A 5,708-nucleotide genomic window follows, 5' to 3' on the forward strand; every position below is an offset into this window, starting at 1 on the left:
AAAGAAACACATTTAAACATTTTAACCTCATTGGTCATTGGCAAGGTACAAATTATATTCTACAATGAAATGCCACCGTACACCCACTGGAATGGCTGAAATTAGGCAAGATATGGAGTGAGCACTCTCATACACAGCTGATGGGAATGTAAACTCGTGTGACCACCTTGGGAAAGAAGCAGTTTCTTCTGAAGTTAATCAAATATACCCTATGACCCAACCCCACTCTTAGCTATTTTACTCAATATAAATGAAAATATAAGTCTGCACAAATATTTATATATGAACATTCACAGCAGCTTGATTCTTTTTTTTTTTTTTTTGACAGAGAGAGATCACAAGTAGACGGAGAGGCAGGCAGAGAGAGAGAGAGAGGGAAGCAGGCTTCCTGCTGAGCAGAGAGCCCGACGCGGGACTCGATCCCAGGACCCCGAGATCACGACCCGAGCCGAAGGCAGCGGCCTAACCCACTGAGCCACCCAGGCGCCCCAGCTTGATTCTTAATGTCCAAAAACTGGAAACAATCCAAATGCCCACCAAGAGGTAAATGAATATACAAAGTGTGCTAGATCCATAAATGGAATTAAATCCAGGACTTAAAAGGAATGGACTATTCATTTATGCAACCAGATAGATAAATCTCAAAAGTATTAGGTTGATCAAAAAAAAAAAAAATGAACAAAAACATGCATACTTTACAATGCCAAAAGAGATAAATCTGATCTATAGTAACAGAAAGGAGATTAGTGGTAATCTGTGGCTGGGGGGTGAGGAGCATTACAAAGAGAGTGGCGGGAACTTTTTGAGGTAATGCAAATGTTCTGTACACTGAGTGGACTTCTGATGGAAGTGTATACTTATATAGGTGCATTTTACCATATGTAAGCTAGAGCACAAAAAGGTTGATTTTAAAAACTGACATCACAAAAGGACATACATTAATGTACTAAAGTAGAATCATGAGGCACAGTATCTATATTATGTACAATTCATAGTAAAGTGAGTACATTTACTATAATAGAATGTAAGAGCTAAAATAAGATTGGAGGGGCGCCTGGGTGGCTCAGTGGGTTAAGCCGCTGCCTTCGGCTCAGGTCATGATCTCAGGGTCCTGGGATCGAGCCCCGCGTCGGGCTCGCTGCTCAGCAGGGAGCCTGCTTCCTCCTCTCTCTCTGCCTGCCTCTCTGCCCGCTTGTGATCTTTCTCTGTCAAATAAATAAATAAAATCTTTAAAAAAAAATAAATAAAAATAAAATAAGATTGGAGTGCATACCCGAATGTTTATAGCAGCCATGTCCACAATAGCCAAACTATGGAAAGAACCTAGATGTCCATCAACAGATGAATGGATAAAGAAGATGTGGTATATATATACAATGGAATACTATGCAGCCACTAAAAGAAATGAAATCTTGCCATTTGTGATGACATGGATGGAACTAGAGGGTATTCTGCTTAGCGAAATAAGCCAATCGGAGAAAGACAACTATTATATGATCTCCCTGATATGAGGAAGTGGAGATGCAATGTGGGGGGCTTGGGGGGTAGGAAAAGAAAAAATGAAAGAAGATGGGATCGGGAGGGAGACAAACCATAAAAGACTCAATCTCACAAAACAGGCTGACGGTTGCTGAGGGGAGTGGGGTTCGGGAGAGGGTGGTGGGGTTATGGACACTGGAGAGGGTATGTGCTATGGTGAGTGCTGTGAAATGTGTAAACCTGGCGATTCACAGACCTGTATCCCTGGGGATAAAAATACACTATATGTTTATAAAAAAATTAAAAAATTAATTTAAAAATTTTAAAAAAAGATTGGAGTGCATAATTTGAAGGAAGGGTCACTTGAATGTTCTTTTAATAATCATACTGATATGCCTCAGAAATGAAGCACAATGCATTTGAATCTTCAGGGGACATTTACATATTTATGTAATTTATCTTCCAATAGAGAGTATATAGCCTTAAAAACAAGGACTGCTGTCATTTTTATTTAAATTTAGAAAAGAATTTGGAAGACAAACATTGATTTGTTGATAGAGGTGGGCAGGTTAAGAAACTTAAATTCAAGTTCCCCAGCCAAGAAGTAGGTCTTAAGCTCAGCCAAAAGGGAAAGAAGGAGGAGGAGGCAAAAAGAGCCTCGCAGAGGCCAACTGTTTTGAAATTATAAATTTTCACTAAAGAGATGCCGTGATATGATGGATTAGTCTCCCAGGGATGCCAAGTTCAATGAGTTGCTCTGTGGACTTTGTAGACACAAATCCCAGCCGTGGCCCCATCCTTTCCTTTTTTTCCCCTGGAATATATCTTGGGTCTAAGTCTCACATCTCTTCTATAGAAAACACTGAGACTCCTTCACTCAGGGATGAGCTAGTCCAACATAGAGACCTACCTTCCTTCCCAGGCTCTTGGCATTGTAACTGGCACATGGGAAGCTTATTATACATTGTGAAATGAAAAGAACTATTTGAAAGTTCTTTTCCCCTACTTTCCTTTAACTTACCAAGACCAGTTTGTGAAGAGCAGAAGTGATATTTATTTACCATAAGGGCTTATCTCTGGATAAATTATATTTTTGGTCCCATCTGGTTTAAGCCCATTTATGTATGTAGACTTTTCTCTGAGTGGTGCAGAGAACTCATTTAGCACGCAATTGAAATTATGGAGTGTAGAATGAGTGTTTTTAACTGTAGTAATCATTTTCAATGTACTAGGATTAAAGGTCATTTACATGACTCATCCGTGGAAATACAGAGTGAAAAAATCATGTTCTTAGTTTAGTTGTTCCTTAGATTTGTTCTTCAGCAGGATTTTAAAAGTGGCTTAAACACACCTCACACTGATTTATCCAAGACCACTCATCAAATCAAAAATGGATTTATATTTAAATGTCTTATTTCTAAATGCCAGAAAATAATCTTGGCTTAACCTCAAAATTTTAGGTTATGAATGACATGCAAACAATATCATTTTTAGCAAGTTTTACATGTGGCTATTTTTAATGTGAAGACATAAATCCGGAGAGCAGGGACAGGGTGAAAGAACAAAATGGTGACCAATTTAAACGTAGCCTCTGCAGCCGGGCTTTCATGTCTGTCTGTCTGTCTTTCTTTCTTTCTTTCTTCCTTCCTTCCTTCCTTCCTTCCTTCCTTCCTTTCTCTTTCTTCCTTCCTTCCTTTTTCCTTCTTTCTTTCTTTCTTTCTTTCTTTCTTTCTTTCTTTCTTTCTTTCTTTCTTTCTTTCTTTCAGATTTTCTTTATTTATTTGACAGAAAGAGACAGAGAGCAGAGAGAGAGGGAACACAAGCAGGGGGAGTAGGAGAGGGAGAAACAGGCTTCCTGCGAGCAGGGAGCCTGATGTGGAGCTTGATCCTAGGACTCTGGATCATGACCTGAGCCGAAGGCTGATGCTTAATAACTGAGCCACCCAGGAGCCCCGACTTCACATTTTTGAATTAGCTTTGTCGTTTAGGTTCCTGGCCGTCATATTGATGTTATAAAATCATATAGCATGATCTTTTGGGAGTAGCGGCACCATAATGAGAATGACTGTTTTCCCTTCTACATTTTTAAAAAGTGCTCTAGGAAATGGAGCATGAATTTAAAAACCAGTTACATGCATCCACACCTTAGCATCTTCCTAAATATATAAGTTTGACAAATTTTCACAAGTGTACCCCTTTGGGGATTTGGAAAGAGAATGCTTGCCCCTCCCCCTGGATTGAAAATACTTTCTATGTCAGAAATTCCTCCAGCAATTAGAGAAAATTAGATTTGGCCTGAAGGACTCAGCCGAAAAGAAATCCTGCTGTGGGCAAAGTTAAAATATAGTAGAAATTGAAAATGCAACATGTAATATAAAATTTTATGTACAATATTTCAGCAACATTTGTACCCAGATTGCAACAATACAGGAAGATTAGCATGGCACCTGTGCACAGATGACATGCAAATTCTTGTATGCTTCTCATTTTCCAAAATGTAAGTTATAGATGTGATCTGTGTTGGATAAAAATTATACAGAAATACAACACAGTGTAAACAATAATTATCTCAGGGAATTAGGGCTATAATTTTGAAACCTCTCTGTATTTTAAAAAATTTTCTGCCGTAAGGTTGCAAAAATTCATAATCAGAAAAAATGTAAAAGGCATTTAAATACAAAATATGCTCATTCAAGCTATTTGACTACCTAAATGTATTTATTTATTTTTAAAGACTTATTTATTTGTTTCAGAGAGAGAGAGACAGGATGAGCAGAAGGGACAGAGGGAGAGAGAGAATCCCAAGCAGACTCCATGCTGAGTGGGGAGCCTGATGTAGCGCTCAACCTCATGACTCTGAGATCACAACCCAAGCCATAACCAAGAGCTGGACACTTAACCGTGTCACCCAGATGCCCCAACTACCTAAATTTAAAAGCAGAGTTGATAAAAGTGAGTTAAAATTCTTTTTTTTTTTCCAGGCACCTGGGTGGCTCAGTCTGTTCTGCCTTTGGCTCAGGTCATGATCCCAGAGTCCGGGGATCGAGCCCCGCATCGGGCTCTCTGCTCAGTGGAGAGTCTGCTTCTCTCTCTCCCCTGCTCCTCACTTGACTTGTGCTCTCTCTTGCTCGCTCTCTCTCAAATAAATAAATACAAACTAAAAAAAAAAAAGAAAAAAAATTTTTTACCTTAAGTACCTTAAGGAAATGACTTTCTAGCTATTTTTCTTTCATTTTAATTCCAGTACAGTTAACATAGTGTTACATTAGCTTCAGGTGTACAATGTAATGATACAACAGGTGAAAAGATGCTCAGCATCACTCACCGTCAGGGAGATGCAGATCAAAACCACAATGCGCTGTCGCCTCACGCCTGTCAGAATGGCAAAAATCAAAAGCACGATAAATGTTGATGAAGATGGGGAGAAAGAGGAACCCTCCTTGTGTACCATTTATGGGAATGCAAGCTGGTGCAGCCACTGGAAAACAGCATGGCGTTCCTCTCAGGCTTGTTTTTGTTTTTGTTTTTAATTTTATTTTTTAATGTTTTATTTATTTATTTATTTATCTAAAATCGGTTAATTAACATATACTGTATTATTCATTTCAGAGGGCACTTTGGTGATTCATCAGTTGTATATAACACCCAGTGCTCATTACACCATGTGCCCTCCTCAGGCTCATTTTGTTTTTTTTTCTTAAGATTTTATTTATTTATTTGAGAGAGAGAGTGTGAGAGAGAGAATGAGCATGAGAAGTGGGAGGGTCAGAGGGAGAAGCAGACTCCCTGCTGAGCAGGGAGCCCGATGTGGGACTTGATCCCAGGACTCCAGGATCATGACCTGAGCCGAAGGCAGTCGCTTAACCAACTGAGCCACCCAGGCGTCCCCTCAGGCTCGTTTTTAAAGAGTCTTCTCCCTTCACATGATGTTACACTTCCTGCTGCTTAATTTTAATCCCAAGAATGTATTATCCTGGTGGATCTCCCCGCTTCTGCCCTCTCCTGTGCTCCTCGCATCACAATCACTGACCTCCTTAATTTCGGCTCATCTTACTCTTCTTCTGGAGTATGGCACACATTCACACACACTCTCATATGCTTGCTTTAAAAGGAACATCATAAAATAGAAAAGATTTATTATTTTTATTCTTTTCTTTAAAAGATCTTATCCATTTATTTGAGGGAGAGAGAAAGGGAGAGTAAAAAAGGGGAGAGAGAGGGAGAGGCGC

At 39.4% G+C, this 5,708-nt stretch overlaps 1 pseudogene; it reads left to right on the forward strand.

The window, feature by feature from the left end:
- The first annotated feature begins 3,869 nt into the window (after nt 1–3,869).
- Nucleotides 3,870–3,970, forward strand: LOC125105808 (uncharacterized; annotated as a pseudogene).
- The last annotated feature ends 1,738 nt before the right edge of the window (nt 3,971–5,708 follow it).

This window comes from Lutra lutra, chromosome 7, assembly GCF_902655055.1.
Source record: "Lutra lutra chromosome 7, mLutLut1.2, whole genome shotgun sequence".
Lineage (NCBI taxonomy): Eukaryota > Metazoa > Chordata > Mammalia > Carnivora > Mustelidae > Lutra > Lutra lutra.